The sequence below is a fragment of the Hyla sarda genome, chromosome 7 (assembly GCF_029499605.1).
Source record: "Hyla sarda isolate aHylSar1 chromosome 7, aHylSar1.hap1, whole genome shotgun sequence".
In the NCBI taxonomy this organism is placed as follows: Eukaryota; Metazoa; Chordata; class Amphibia; order Anura; family Hylidae; genus Hyla; species Hyla sarda.
Genome location: NC_079195.1, coordinates 117405743 through 117422466, shown reverse-complemented (window position 1 = coordinate 117422466; position 16724 = coordinate 117405743). Strand labels below are relative to the sequence as shown.

The window sequence follows — 16724 nt, the reverse complement described above, 5'->3', positions numbered from 1 at the left end:
CAGAGCAAATGTCACTAAGGGGTTAAAGCGGCAAAAAAACTACATCATAAACTTCATGTGTGAATTCAGCCTCAATCCAGCCTTTATATATATATACCATCCCACCAAAATACAACACTACTACAGATATTAAGCCATAATAGGAAAGTCTGATTGTGGCGCCCCCTAAGGAAGCTCATCCGGAGCGAAACATATGTTGGGGTAGGTACATGCTTAGGTAAGGCTTGTGTGCATGATACACATCGGGACTTGCTCTAATCCTTTTTTTACTGTAATTGTATTGTGAAATGGTTGCACTATGCACTTTAAATACATTCCTTCATGTATGGATTGAGATAGGTGTATTTGATATACATTACTATGTGTTTAACCTGCCTTCCTCTGTCTAGTACTCCCTTATGGATTTGTTTTGGTGCCAATTTACAGTGATGTAAATTGTGACTTAAAGGGGTACTCCAGTGGAAAGTTTTTTTTTTTTTTGTTTTTTTTTAAATGAACCAGAAAGTTAAACAGATTAGTAAATTACTTCTATTAAAAAATCTTAATCCTTTTAGTACTTTTTAGCAGAGGAAAATCTTTATTTTTTTAATTTCTTTTTTGTGTTGTCCACAGTGCTCTCTGCTGACACCTGATGCCCATATCAGGAACTGTCCAGAGCAGGAGAAAATTCCAATAGCAAACCTATGCTACTCTGGACAGTTCCTGACACAGACAGAGGTGTCAGCAGAGAGCACTGTGGACAACACAAAAAATGAATTTAAAAAGTAAAGAATTTCCTCTGTAGCATAGAGCTGCTAAAAAGTGCTAAAAGGATTAAGATTTTTTTTTATTAGAAGTAATTTACAAATCTGTTTAACTTTCTAGCACCAGGTCATTTAAAAAATAAAAAAGTTTTCCACCGGAGTACCCCTTTAAAGGAGTAGTCCAGTGGTGAACCCAGTGGTGAACAACTTATCCCCTATCCTAAGGATAGGGGATAAGTTTGAGATCGCGGGGGGTCCGACCGCTGGGGCCCCCTGCGATCTCCTGTATGGAGCCCCGACAGCCCGTGGGAAGGGGGCGTGTCGACCTCCGCACGAAGCGGCGGCCAACACGCCCCCTCAATACAACTCTATGGCAGAGCCGAAGCGCTGCCTTCGGCAATCTCCAGCTCTGCCATAGAGATGTATTGAGGGGTAGTGTCGGCCGCCACTTCGTGCGGAGGTCAACACCCGCTATCTGGCCGGAGAGCCTGGCCCCCGTACAAAGAGATCGCATGGGGCCCCAGCGGTCGGATCCCCCACGATCTCAAACTTATCCCCTATCCTTAGGATAGGGGATAAGTTGTTCACCACTGGACTACCCCTTTAATATCTGTAGTAGTGTTATATTTTGGTGGGATTTATGTTGGTATTGTTATAGACCAAAACTTTGGGTCTAATCTTTTTGCAGAATATACTTTATATATACCCCTTAAAATGGCCAATTACTCTTGTAAAAGAATAAATGGAACCAAACACGGGCAGACCTTGCTTACCTATTTGCCCCACCAACTTAGGGCAACATGCTTTCCAAATTAGTTTTATTTTTTTTTCCAAACTAAAGATGTTTATCCAAACTTGATTATATAAATGAGGTACTGTCCAATACATGGGAAAGATTCCTATCCATCTCCAGTACAAGGGGAGCTTTCTTGTGTATTATCACTAGTGTTGCTCACGAATATTCGCAATTCGAATATTCGTCGCGAATATCGCATATTCGCGAATTTGCGAATATTACGAATTTCGCGATTAAAATTCGCTATTACGAATATTCATCTTTTTTCAAACTGTTTTAAAAACTGAGCACATTGTAGGGATCTCCTTCGACTGATAAATGAAATGCTTGTATCAGTTCATTAAAGACCCAGGGATGAGACTGTGAGGCGAAAGGTATATGCATGCGAATATTCGCATTGCGAACATTCGCAATACGAATATTCGCAATGGGAATATTCATGGAAATTCCGCCCTACTTAAGCCTGTGAGCCAATGAGAGTTCTGCAAGCACAGTTGTCAGAGCTTAGCAACGTCCCTAGCAACGTCCCTCGCATGTTGTTATAGCGTGCATGCGCAGACGAGTGAAATTTCGCTATTAATTTCGCATTTGCAATGGCAAAATTTCGCAATTCAAAAAAACATCACGAATATAACGAATATTCGAAATTCACGAATATGGGCCGAATATTCGTCCTCATATTCGTGAAATATCGCGAATTCGAATATGGCATATGCCGCTCATCACTAATTATCACTTCACAATGATAGCAAGTATATTGCCCAGATACATCGAATGTGCACTTACCTTGTGGGGCTGTGCAGTGCAGGAAAAGCACCACTGTACGCTTTAAGTAGAAGGATCGCTGGAGCATCTTGTGGAGTCATCCACGAAAAGCAGCCGGGGTGAGTAGCAAGACTTCAAGCTAGATTTGAATTGTTTTTTTTACAGGTTGTTGTACTGTCTATCAATTGAATTTCTATTTTGTTTTTATGGCAACATATTGATTTTTTTGGTTATGGTATACCTAAGGAAGACTCCATTTAAAATAGCCAAAAGTGAAGTTACATATATGCATGTTTGGGTCGCCTCATTGTGGGGACTCACATTATGTTTTTGCCTAGTCTGTGCTGTACATAAATTATATAAATTTACATTACCAGGGCCCAGTCATAATCTGATAAATCAGCAAAATATTCCCATATTAAATATAAGTTTAAAATAATATTTGGTAGTACAGCCCAAAGTCCAGTGCCTGTTTGTATGCAAGTCGTCACAACATTGCCTTGGGAAGAGCTTCATCATCTAACCAGGTGTGAGAAGCAAAAATGAAATACATATCATTAATGTGAAATTGTTTTTAGACTAATAATCCTTCGTTAATTCTCCTTTAAAATATTGTCTTTGACCGTTAAATGCACACACCGTTATAAAAAGGAAGATAATAAATGATCTTGAAGCAAATTCTCCTGCCAAATGTCATAATTTATTTGCATAATTAGCTCTTAATTTTAATTCAATATGCAAATCAACACTACTTTAAATTGCAGCAGACTGTGTGCTGTCCCTGGCTGCCCTGGATTTATTGTCATGGTGGCCTTGCTGCCTCCTCCATGTATGTAACAGTGTACATGTCTGTCATACTGGGAGATTGCAGAGATTATTCCTACTCATGTTAAATAAAATGTTACGTGGAAGAAAGACTTTACAAACCTTTAAAAACTAAAATGATAAAAACTGCACTGCTGGGTAATATAGTACTGTAATTCTGTATGCTATACAAATGAATTTTTACGCTTTTTTTTATCTTCTTGGAATCTTCTTTCTTCAGTAAATCTTCACCCTTGTTGTTGGGTTCCTGAAAGTTGTCATTTTGTTATAAATTTAAGTATAGTATAGTCACAATAGTGCTAGTAATATATAAAGGCTGTGACTGGTATTGCAATTCAGTCCTGTTCAGCTGAGTGTCTCTTCCTCTCCGCAAGTCACATCAACATATGCCGGCGGAGTTGGAAGGAAAAGGTAACACCTGTGGACTGCATGGGAGATGGGAGCGAGAGAAGGAAAGGTCAGTATGTTTGTTTAGTTTTTTTTCATTGAAGAAGGGGAAACTACCTACAATAGGGATACCTACATAGGGAAATACTACCTGTTTGGGAACCTACCTGCAAGGGGATACTACATACAAGGGGCCTACCTACTTTGGTATATTATCTTTAGGGGATGAGGAAGTATTCTACCTACAGAGGAGCTACTACTTACAGTGGGCTACTACCGACAGTGGGACTACCTACAGAGGCATATTACCTACAGTGGGTCTACCTAAAGGGGTAACATACCTACAGGGTGGCCTACCTATTGGGGGGGAACCAACATAATGGGGGAAGCTACCAACTTTGGACATTTGGCAACCAACTGCAACCACCAATTTATCTAATGGAGGGACCTACCTACATCTCCCAACCCACTTTCATGCCCCCTCTACTGTTTGGAGCACCAAGGGAGAAGTGATTACTCTTTGGGGTGTTGTAGGAGCTGGAATAAGTGCAGAGCTAAATTCGTTTGTCAGGCAGGGTCTGCAGAGATTAAGTCATTGCTGGAAAAAATAGTCATGATGGTCTGTGCCAGATACAGAACAAAAGGGAAAGTAGACAACTCTAATTTTTATATTTTTACTGCAATCTCTTACAGTATCTGTACAGTCTGTAGTGATAATGATCATGGTGTGTTGGTATAATGGGGAGATTCATCTAAACCTGTGCAGAGGAAAAGCTGACAAGTTGCCCATAGCAACCAATCAGATGGCTTCTTTTATTTTTCAAGTTTTGATGAATCTCCCTATATGTATTGGTATTATTGATAATCACTTCTGTGTATAGGGTGTTTTGTTCAGTAGAGGTACAGGGGTAATAATTCATCAGTTTAAGGTGGTAATATGTGCTCCTAGTCTATAGAAAATGTTTTATTTGATTTATTTTTATTAACAGCAACGTTTCAACGGCATCACACCATTTTCAAACATTATATGGGTGGTAGATGAGGGAAGTGACTTGAGACTTTTTCCTCTGATATTTTAAAGAGGTACTCCACCCAAAACTCTGCCCCTGTTAGATTGCGGTTGTCCCCACGTGGCACCCAGTCATTCAACGCATGGAGCGAATTCCGCTCCATGGCCGATGACTGTCGATGCGGCCGCTCCCTCTCCATTCACGCCTCCTCCAATTGACATGCACGGGGGCATACTGTGACATTTCGAACGCGGAAGCTACAAGCCGCTTCGCCGCTACTGGTACAGAGATCGTGGGGGTCCCCAGCGGCGGGACCCCCACGATCTAACATCTTATCCCCTATCCTTTGGATAGGGGATAAGATTTTTGGGGTGGAGTACCCCTTTTTCTAGCAACACCCCTGAAGTAGATAATTTAGCAGATAGCTCAAGCATAGGTGGCTGTTGAGTTAGGCCTCTATAAGTTAACAAATACATGTTCTAGACACCCTTTATCTAGCCCTGGGCAGAAGCCGCAGCAGTGTAAGGCTATATAAATGGATAGGCCATAAGAACAAATTATGTGTGGTGTGTGTAGAGTGCCCCTTATTCCTACACATTTCTAAACAACAGACACACAGACAAAACCCATTATAACATAGTAGGGTCCATTAGATGGATCCAGTTACACTCATTACTTTTAAAGGGGCCCACAAAGGCTTCCTGTCCAAGGGCCTGACAGGTGAGGACAAGCAAAGAGGCATGCCAAGCTGCAGCACTTGAGCATCTTGGTTCCACCTCCTTGCCAAGTAAAATAAATATGTGACTTTTTAAGTTTGGCAACCACTATGAGCTCCAAAAAAAGTACCCTTAAAGTGGTTATCCACCATAAGGTTATTTTAGTACTTACCTGCCAGAACTTGGTATATTCTGTTGCATTTTGTTCTCTAAACTACACATCCCACAGTTCAATGCTTGAAAGTTTGAGATCACTTTCCTTCCTCCCACACATTAGCCCCCCACCCATTGAAACACAGTGTTTTCTAATCAGGGGGCCTACAGCTGTTGCAAAATTGAAGCGAGACAGGCACCCTCTGTTCACCCGACTAGTGATGTCAGGTCTCAACGCACTGCAACCTGGGAAATCCCGAGACATGAGTAATTTTGTATGCTCTTAAAAATAAATATTGGGGCGGTAATCACAGTAGATCACAGGTACAGACACTATATTATAAACTACACTAACTTTACAGCCCCTGAAGCAAAGTCAAATAAAAAAAATATCCTGGAATACCCCTTTAACTTTTATACCATAACATCTATGCATCTTTGAGCAGCAAATACAGCTGTGAGGTTCCCATTTAAAGGGTTTTCTGACTTTTTGACAAAATTACACAGTGGCAGGGAATTGAGAATATAAACAAAAACATACTAATCTTCCACTTACCTTTTGTTCAGCCCTGCTGTTGCCCCAGTGTCCCCACTGCAAGTGTCTCATAGATATCACTATACACTGTGCATGGGATTTTGCAGCCAATCACTGGCCTCAGCAGTCATATGCCCTTGCCATTGCACCTGACCTCTGCCCCCGCCCCCCTTTTCCATTATCACAAGGCAATTTTTTGTAAGGCAGAAAAACACCTTTAGGGCCCAAATTTGCTTGTGTGTTAAGGGGTTAATCATGGTAGTTACAGTATGCTGTCTTTTCCACTATTTTCCCCCGGTAGAATCTGACATTGTTTTTATCCACTCATCTTCATGAACATGTAAAGATCTGGATATATACTTTGTGTGGTGTTTTGTGTGTGATAATTCCACTGAATAAATTAGCAAAGAGCCACAGTAATAAAATGACCATCACTGAAACCCTGATAACAAATTATATATGCATTAAAAGTTCTAAAAAGTAAGCCATAAGGAACAAGGTTTTATTGAAGCAAATGTTAGCAAAAATGATGTGACCGAAGAAAGTGACTTTCCAGTGAAGCCTCTTGTGGATCCTGAACATTTTGGTATTTTATTCATTCTCCTAATCATTTACTATAACAGCTATCAGGTCAATGGAATGGATTGTGGGAGGATAATTACTTCTTGTACAATGTTAATGGATGTTCCTGAGACCAGGGCATTGGCTAATGAGTATTTTATGGAAATTGACTAATTGGGAAGTATTCTTGAAACATGCCATGAATCTTTCCTTTTTAGGTTTTATTACCTGCTTTTAAGGAAAACAAATACATTAAACAGCACACAAAATGTGCAGCCGCATTCCAGGTGAGCACTGTTATCTGTATAAGTCACCTCTGCTGAAAGTATTACACTGGGCAACAAAGCACAAGACCGCCTAATGCATTAAGTAAGGGTGGGCCTCGGTGGGCCCAGCAATTAAGAAAACCAAACATTTCCCTAGCTTTATAAAATGATCACTGGGCTCGGTTTTGTCTCCCAGATAATTAACTTTGTTTACTTCCTTCGTATCATATGTAACAAAATAATATAGTCTTACGTCGGTGCACATTTACAAAGTAGGCTGAACATTGTTAGGATGTAATCCAGCTATAAAACAAACAAAAAAAACTTTTAAATGTCAAATTATTTTTAACTTGGAAATCTAAATTGTCTATGAATAAAGTTGTATCTTGAATAGAAACAATATTGAAAGAGAATTGTTTTAAGAGTAATCTCTTAGCCAAGTGTCAAGGAGGTGTGGCTGAACTGCTCAGGTACCACCTCCTTGCTTGTCCTCACCTCCCAGCCACTCCTTGGCTGAAGTACAGGGCTCTTTACATCAATCGTAGAAGAACTAAGAGATGAGGGCATGTAAGGAGGCATGCTAGACAATGGTACTTAAATGGTCCCTCTCATTTAAACACATTTTTGCTATTGTACTCCTTATGGTAAATAAAAAATATGTCTAATATACTTTGTTTAAAAAAAATGAAGTTTTCTATGTTTTATTTGTGCTTAAAAAAGCTCAAGAGCACATTTTCCCCAATTTCATACACAGACTTTGTACCGAAGCCCAAATACAGGAAGTGCAGCCTGGAGTGCTGAGGGGTGTGTGTCCAGCCTCATCCAATCATAGGTCCTCTCACCCTTAACTGCCATAAGCTGTTGGTTGGACATCCCCCCCCCCCTCAGCACTCCAGGATGCACTTCCTGTGTTTGGGCTTTGGTCCAAAGTCTGTGTATGAAGATGGGGAAACATGTGCTCTTGAGCTTTTTTAAGCACAAATAAAACATAGAACACTTCTTTTTTTTTTAAACAAAGTTTATTAGAAATATTTCTTTATTTACCATAAGGAGTGCAATAGCAAAAATGTATTTTAATGACAGTTACCATTTAAGCAGTTTAGCTCTGCCTCCTTGACACTCGGCTCAAAAATAAAAAATAAAAGGCGATTTCATAAAGTTGGCAACCACCATCAGCTCCAGATAAGGTTCGGTTGATGGTGTCTGCAGCTCCTAGCAGCAAATACAGCTGACAGAATCCCTTTAAGTGCAACAACTAAATAAAAAAACCTCACGCACATGGCTATATTATAACTGATTTGTTATAAAGGGACTTTCTGTACCTATGTTTGCCTCTTTGACTTCATGTGGAGACATATCAAAGGCCAAAGGTTTAGATCATGTGGGAGGGGCTACTTAGTTAATCTTCTCCATTACTGGCTGTCCAGTCGCTACAACTAGAGATGAGCGAACTTACAGTAAATTTGATTCGTCATGAACTTCTCGGCTCGGCAGTTGATGACTTATCCTGCATAAATTAGTTCAGCTTTCAGGTGCTCCGGTGGGCTGGAAAAGGTGGATACAGTCCTAGGAAAGAGTCTCCTAGGACTGTATCCACCTTTTCCAGCCCATGGGAGCACCTGAAAGCTGAACTCATTTATGCAGGATAAGTCATCAACTGCAGAGCCGAGAAGTTTGTGATGAATCAAATTTACTGTAAGTTCGCTCATCTCCAGCTACAACATATCAGATTAATTAATTGCAATTTCTGCATGAAAAAATGGAAAAGAATAAAAAAAAAAAAATTTATAAAAAAAAATTAAAAAAGAGATAGTTCCCATTAAATACTGAAAGGCAATAATACCATGTTAGAAATTATTGGTAAACTGTGAGTGTTGTTGGAAAGCTGTAAATGTGGAGGAGCACTGGACCCACAGGTGCCTCTTTGTTTCCATGTACCTTATCAAGTCAAAGTCACTAATTTGGCCAAATTCCAAAATATAAATAAAATCTAAGAGTAAAAGCTCTTATATTGGTCAAACAGATGTATCTTACATACAGATGTTAAACATAGTAAACAGTAGAAATGTCATGAAGATAATGTATCAAAGGACTGGGGAGGTTGCTGAAGTCTGTTGGTGAAAAAACTAAAACCTGAGCCTGCCAAGACATAAACTGGAAAACTCTCTGAAGAGAACAAATTAGTTTAGACAATAGAAGATCTTTTTCACTGGGTGGATAATGAAATGTTATTTCATCAAAGCAGTTACAGTTTGCAAGCTGCTCTCCCTTGTAACCTTATCATGTTTGTCCTTAAGGTGGACCTTGGATATTGGTGGCTCAGACCCTGCCATTGGTGATTGTTGCCTTTAATTATCCTGGGCAGAAAAAAGTTGGAGGGAGAGTATTAATTATAGAGCTGTGGACCCCAGGGCGAGAGCGCAGCCAATCGGGGGCCACTGCTCTGTTTTGGAAAGGGAGGTTCATGAATGCGGCATTGGGAGGTAGAGAGACTGTGGGAGCTTCATATCAGATTACAATCCAGGCAGCCTTAGATCTCTTGTGAAAAATAAATTACAGACCTTTGCAACAATGACCCTGTTCTCCAGGAAACATTGGAGAGAAAAAAGAAGGGTTTCAACTGTGGTAGCTCAAGTTCTGTTTAAATAATTAAAATGTATAAGGAGTTTCTGCCCTCCCCCTCCCAGGTTACCAATACCTGTCTCTTTCTCAAAACTTGGACAGACTGAAACATTTTCAGTAAGCTCATACTTATTACAAGGGGAAAAAAACTGCATCTTGGCATTCCAATCCAACCGTATAGTTTTATTCATCAAATCCTTTGCCTTGTTCTTTGTGTTAAAGGAGGAACATCTGCCAAACCTGATCACAGAACATCGGTGACAACAATGGAGTCTTGAGGCTATAGAGGTTAAATATAAATAATGGTGCAAACAAGCATCCATGAATGGCCACAAAGAGCCGCTCAATACATCTGAGCTCTAAAATGACATACATGAATAACTGAAATTAAATGGAAAAATATATAGTAAGTATAAGGTGTTTGTTTTTGTTACTTTTTATAAATTTCCATCAACAGTGTCAGAACGTCTTCAGTAACTTTTCAGATACATTCAGTAATATTTCAGAAGCAAAGTGTGAGGATAATATTTTCTTTGTTTTTTCATACCAGACACAGAAAATGTGAATGTCTTCAAAGAAAATGACTTATTAAATTACAATATCTAAATATATAATAAAGCTACATATAAACAGTAACACAGCACCAACTAGTAGATTTTTTATTCGCCCATATAAAGGAGCAGTCAACTGCACATGTATGAAGGCTATTTTAGATAAATCATTGAAAATAAGGCACCTGTAAAATCACATTTATCTGTAAGTGAATGCAGAGATTCTTATTTATAAACAGAGGCTGTTTTACATTATTTAATTTGAAACATTGAAAAAGGGGGTGATTTCAACGTTTATAAGGGGGGGGGATTATTTACATTTTTTTACTATTTTTTCAATATTATTAACCCTTATAGGGGGACTATTACATGCAATCTTTAGATTGTATATACTGGTAACTGCTGTGCTATAGCCATAGCATTTATCAGTGTTATCAGTGCTCCATTACTACAGGTTGCTGAGGCTGCCTGTATTACTTGATTGATGATCAGACAGCACGGAGAAGGGTTAGTGACCTCGGACAGTGATTCCAGCTCCACGGTGGTTCCAATCTGCCCCCTCAAACCTACTGGCACCAGAAATGTTACCATTTAGATACTGGGATCCACTTTGATCACGGGATGGAAATCAGGACAACGGTCAGTTCTGGCGAGTCCTGTTCACAGCCATTTCTCAATGTTTTGAAGTAAGTGCAGCTTCTGCGCTCGCTTCAAAGACAGATCGTTAACGCAATATATGTCATTGTACGTTATCGTATTCCAGCACATGACATAACTATAGGTTAATCTTACAGCTTAGAGTTTGTTCTAATTTGCAACCTTTTGAAGAATAATAGCCTGATGTATAGTCTAACGCCAATACCTTCACAGCTACATTATAAAGCTGTCATGTACACAGATATATGTAAGCTAAACACTATAACTTAAGAGCAACGGACAGCCATCAAATATATATGGTGGCCTCCTGACTCATGTCAGCGAGAGAAGGATTAGAGATGTTGCCCAAATATTTAGTTTTTGAGGGAAAAATACACTACCATTGGTGTCTGGCAGTTACTGTATTCCCTCTCCCCATTGAGAACACATGCCAAATTGAGTATGAATGTAGGAGGAGATCAGGAGAGATATTGTTTGGCCAACATCTCTCTTATGAATGAAAGGTATGAAAAAATGAGAAATATTTGTATTGCTGATATATGTAGCTCCCATGTACTGAATCATTATAAGAAAGGAATGAACCAATGTTTTTTACATCCCATATGGTATTAAACAGGGAACAATGTTCTGTGGGAATTGTGATGGTGTGAATCATGGGCATCGCCACATAGGTAAATGAGTAAATAACTGGAAAATAGTGTAATTACACTGAAATAATGCATGAAAATATCAATACTAAGAACAATGTTTTATTTAGAATACTTGAATTTATATCAAAGTGTGTTATCAGACATTAAGAATGTATACATTTATTTATTCTGCGGGTAGTACACCCTGAAAGGGAAAATGTCATCAGAAAGTAAATAACCTATTGTTTAAATCAAGTTTTTATGTTAAACATACTTAAGAAATTTGGCAATTGTTTTCTTTACTTCTTAGTTTCTATTTTACTATCTATATCATAAAGTAATCCTGAAATCTGGATTTTTCAGTCTGCACAAAAGTCTAAAACTAAGCTGAGCCTTTCTGTTTTTCTGTTATGATAATGAGGAGATAGAAAGTGATCTGTTCAGCATTAGGTGAAAGCAGTAGAGACGACAATAGATGAAACTCACAGCTTAACCCCTTAAGGACATAGCGTTTTTCCGTTTTTGCACTTTCGTTTTTTCCTCCTTACCATTTAAAAATCCTAACCCTTTCAATTTTGCACCTAAAAATCCATATGATAGCTTATTATTTGCGCCACCAATTCTAATTTGTAATGACATCAGTCATTTTACCCAAAAATCTACGGCGAAATGGAAAAAAAATCATTGTGCGACAAAATGGAAAAAAACGCCATTTTGTCAATTTTGGGGGCTTCTGTTTCTACGCAGTACATTTTTCATAAAAAATTACACCTTATCTTTATTCTGTAGGACCATATGATTAAAATGATACCCTACTTATATAGGTTTGATTTTTTTATTACTTTGGGAAAAAATCATAACTACATGCAGGAAAATTTATAAGTTTAAAATTGTAATCTTCTGACCCCTATAACTTTTTTATTGTTCCATGTACGGGGCGATATGAGGGCTCATTTTTTGCATGGTGATCGGAAGTTCTTCTCGGTACAATTTTTGTTTTTAATCAGACTTTTTGATCGGTTTTTATTCATTTTTGATGTTATAACAAGCGACCAAAAATATACTATTTTGGACTTTGGAATTTTTTTTGCGCATACGTCATTGACCGTGCAGTTTAATTATCGATATATTTTTTTAGTTTGGATATTTACACATGTGGCGATACCCCATATGTTTATTTTTACTTACATTGTTTTTTTTTTTATGGGAAAAGGGGGGTGATTAACACTTTTATTAGGGAGGGGGTTAAATGATTTCGACTTTTTTTGTTCACTTTTTTTGCAGTGTTATAGCTCCCATTGGGGGCTATAACACTGCAAACAATGATCTTTTACACAGATCACTGTAAAGCCATAGCTTTGCATTGATCAGTGTTATTGGCAGTTGATTTCTCAAGCCTGGATTTCTGGCTTGCAGCAATCAATCGCCGTTTGGACGCGCAGGAGGCAGGTAAGGCACCCTTAGCTGCCGGGATGCTTTTAGTTTCATTTTTAGACGCGGCGATCAACTTTGATCACCACGTCTAAAGAGTTAATGCCGGACATCTGCCAGAATGGCGATGTCCGGCATTAGCCATGGCTCCTGGCTGCTGATAGCAGCCGGGACCATGCGGGTATGATGTGAGCTAAGCTCCTGAGCTCGCTTCATAACCCTCCCGTGCCTCAGCGATGGGTATACCCATCGTTCTGCGGCAAGGGGTTAATTTCCTCTTCCCTGTGGAATAACCTTTGCAAAGGTCAATTAGCACACCCAGTAATTGTTCCCGTTCTCCAAATGTTGCTAAACACAGCTCTGGCAAGATGGCAGCCTCCATAATAATGTACAAAACTGAAGAAGAAAAAAATAAAATAAATTACAATCAGAAATAGAAACTGATTAGGGAAAAAAGATCATGTCTCAGTATCTGACTAATAAGGGAAAAAAAATCTAGGTGGCACATGTTTTAAACATATTTTTACAACTTTCTAATAGAATACTTTATATCCTCCAAACCAGACTTGGATAACTCGTAACACCCGTTTCACCTTTCCCTAAGTAGTCAATGTATCTTTAAATCCTTTGAGTGATTTATGAGTCACTACCCATATCATATCATGTATAAAGAAATCATGTCGTAGTTGTCTGGTACCAAATTGCCTTGCTGGCTTTGTTTCCTAATATCAGTCTGTTGTTTTTATAGATCATACAAAAAGCAGAAACCTCTCTGACATTCATAAGATTCATAAGACACCACGCATGCTCCAATTCTAACAGATAAACACAATTGTACTTGATAAAGCCTTCACCTTCTTCTATAATCATCCTGACCAGCATGATCACAGTATGATCCCAGTGATAACCTTCTAGTTCACTTGTTGTTGCTGTTCTTTAAATATTTCATGGTATGTCTTCAAGTCTTCTTGCGAAAATAGCAATATTTCCATTAGCAGTCACAAGCCATAAATGTCCTGTAATTGTAATGGTTTACATAGGGAAGCCGTAGATTGCTTACAATGTGCTTATGCAAATGCAATACACAAGGGTTACACTGTGTTTTTACTACAAGCTGTTCCCCCTCCCCTACCCTATCTCCAGCGTACTGCTAGATACTTCTAATTTTAAGATCCTTATTCCTGCTCCCCATGAACACTCCACAGCATGCCGGTAGTGTGGAAGTACATAAAGTGTCAACCTCAGCTTAGTTTTTAACCTGGAGTGATAGCTTTACTGATTTGCCACTTTAGTACTCTTGTTAATGAATTTTTAATCTTCTTAATGACATTAAACACGGAAAGTAATTAAGGAAAACAAGTTTGAAACTGCTGACTTAAACCCTTTATTCAGAACTATTTAATGTAGAATTAATTTGATTTTGCCCATTATTCAAATGAACGCAGTACCTTTCCAAGCATTGGAAATTCCTTTCTCATTATACAATATATGGCCTGCGATTTGATATAATACAGTGAACCCATAAAAAAAGATCTCCACATCAAGCAGGTTTGTTGACGTTGATAAATATGTTTTCGTTCCCCATGAGGCCACAGACATATGATGAAAAGAGTAGTACAATATAATACTAGGTCAATATATAATACCAGTTCCTTTACAATGATCACAATCTGTTACAGCTTTCATAAGTTCAAACAAAGGGAAAGTATCCATGTAAAAGACGAGGGTGAATTCTGCAGCAGGAAGACCTATTTATCTTGGATTAGATATATATCTGCCTGGATCTATGCTCTGTTTACACAGGAGGAGATAAACACAAGGAGGAACAATCTGTCATAGGTAGTGGGACAATACCCTTATACTAGTCAGTGACTTTATAGGAGACAAAAATCAGTAGTGGATCTATAAGGGATGTAGAGGTTGCAGTCTTGGTCCAAAAGGTGTCTCCGCCTAATATGAACATAACCGTAAAACACAAGTAAAAGCTGTTTAACCGTGTTGCAAATTTGGGGAGGCAGGAGCTTCAAGTTATATATCTGACAGCAATGCAATAACACTTGCATTTGGGTGTATTCTGTCAGCGTTGTGTAAGACGTGATATCTCGAATATGTACTGATTTATTGGGAAATAGTAACGTGTAATAATAACATATACCCATAAGATTATAATTTTGCTTGTGACTCCTAAACCTTTCCCTGCATAGAAATGCTGAGTCTGTCATGCTCTTCTGAATCTGAAATAAGCAGGATGAATACTTTGGGAGTATTTTGATACTCCTGTCTTTTGGAACTCCATGTGTCTTTACAGCAAACTTCACAATGACTCAATAGGATATTTATTTAAAAAAAAGAAAGAAAAGAAAATAGGAAACCAACCCTCCTTTCAGGGGGAACAATAATTAGCTTTTCTTTGTCATAAATAAGGCTATGTTTACACTGTGTAAAAATACAGGTGCTTATTGGGAAAAAATTTGCAAAAAACTTTATTGGAGAAAAAAAAGAGATCACTTTTTATTCAGTGTGAAGAAAGCCTACATGTCATTATAATATATTTGCAAGCCGAAAAGGTAAAAATTATAGAATTTGTAAGTAGGTAAGAGGAAGTAAGAAATGAGTAGATTGTGATTATGTGTCCTACAGTTAGCAGATATTATAAACTACCATTGTGCATACAATTCCTTGTCATATTATCTGATTGTCTTTAGAAGAACATTCTCCAAAGAACTGGTAAAAGACCCCCCAAAAAATAGACCATCTAAGTATTCTTTTAACTTATATAAACTTTGCTGACAGTGTCTACAGTGTTAACCTATTCTGTGAAAACATACTTTGTGTGACTTAGCCATCACAAGTTCTTTGTTTGTTCCAGAGCGATCCATCAGCCTCCCCGTTAATTTGGAAGCTCACCTACTAATCAGTGGGTAATTATCAGTGTCATATCACGGCCAGGACAATCCTTCTCAGAAATTACAATGAGAGACTGTTCTGGTCTCTTCTGCAAGACCATTACAGAGACTTCAGCAGATTAGTTATCTTTCTTGTTGATTTCTTTCCCTTTTGTCTTAATTATAACAGATTACACTTGAAACTTAGAACATTGGATCCACACAGGGCATAAAGAATGAAAGAATAAATCTACACAGTACAATGACTACTCCTGTAAAGTAAAATATAAAAGAACAACAGGATGCGCCCCGTAGTGTGATATCTCAGGATACAATGGTAACGCAACATATGAACATGCGCTTACCAGAAGTGGTTGTACTCCGTCCAAGTACAACCATCGATAAAGATGTAGCATAATAGGGTCTCTGCAGCTGCTCCACCTTGTGCAAAATATAAATATAACGTGAAAACTCCTCCAAACCAAGTAGAGTCAAACAGGCGCTTGAGACCAAGATAAAATCAACAGTTTTTCTTTAGTCGCACAATGCAACGCGTTTTGCGGAAGTTCCGCTTCATCAGGCCTGATGAAGTGGAACTTCCACGAAACGCGTTGCATTTGTGTGAATAAAGAAAAACTGTCGATTTTATCTTGGTCTCAAGTGCCTGTTTGACTCTACTTAGTTTGGAGGAGTTTTCACGTTATAACTATACTCGTGTAAAGAGCACACCCAGTAAAGGTTCCCATTCCCTAAATGCTGCTAAACACAGCTCTGGCAAGATGGCAGCCCCCATAATAATCTACAAAAATGAAGAAGAAAAAAACAACAAACAAGAAATTACAATAAGAAAATAGAAACCGATTAGGAAAAAAAGAACAAGTCTCAGTATCTGACTAATGAGTGAAACAAATCTAGGATCTATCTTTTATCCTGGTCACCATGGAATCAGAAGGAAAATTCTTTAGCGTGTGCATGTACACTAATAATTGCATCATAAACTGTGTCGTTATACACTAATGCCAAATAGAGTTATCTTCTTCTGGAACTTTGGTGGTTAATGTCTCTGATCTTAGGGTAACCATTGCATACCTACTAAATACACAGTTCTGCTGCAACAATGTAAGTAAGCAGGTTTTTGTTTAGTTGTCTACAGCCTTGTTTTGTTTGTGTTTTTTTTTTTTTTTTAAATCAA

The 16724-nt window shown here is 38.4% G+C and overlaps 1 long non-coding RNA gene across 2 annotated transcripts in view; it reads left to right on the top strand.

Annotated features, from left to right (window-relative positions):
• The window catches only part of LOC130282088 (uncharacterized), a 33745-nt gene extending 17786 nt beyond the window's left edge, over positions 1–15959 (top strand). Inside the window, exons 2-4 of one of the 2 annotated variants that reach the window (XR_008846245.1) lie at positions 9602–9785; positions 13396–13597; positions 15723–15959. This is a non-coding gene — a long non-coding RNA (uncharacterized LOC130282088). Of the gene's footprint in view, positions 1–9601; positions 9786–13395; positions 15509–15722 lie in introns of those variants that run through there. The other variant, XR_008846244.1, reaches the window with a different exon arrangement.
• The last annotated feature ends 765 nt before the right edge of the window (positions 15960–16724 follow it).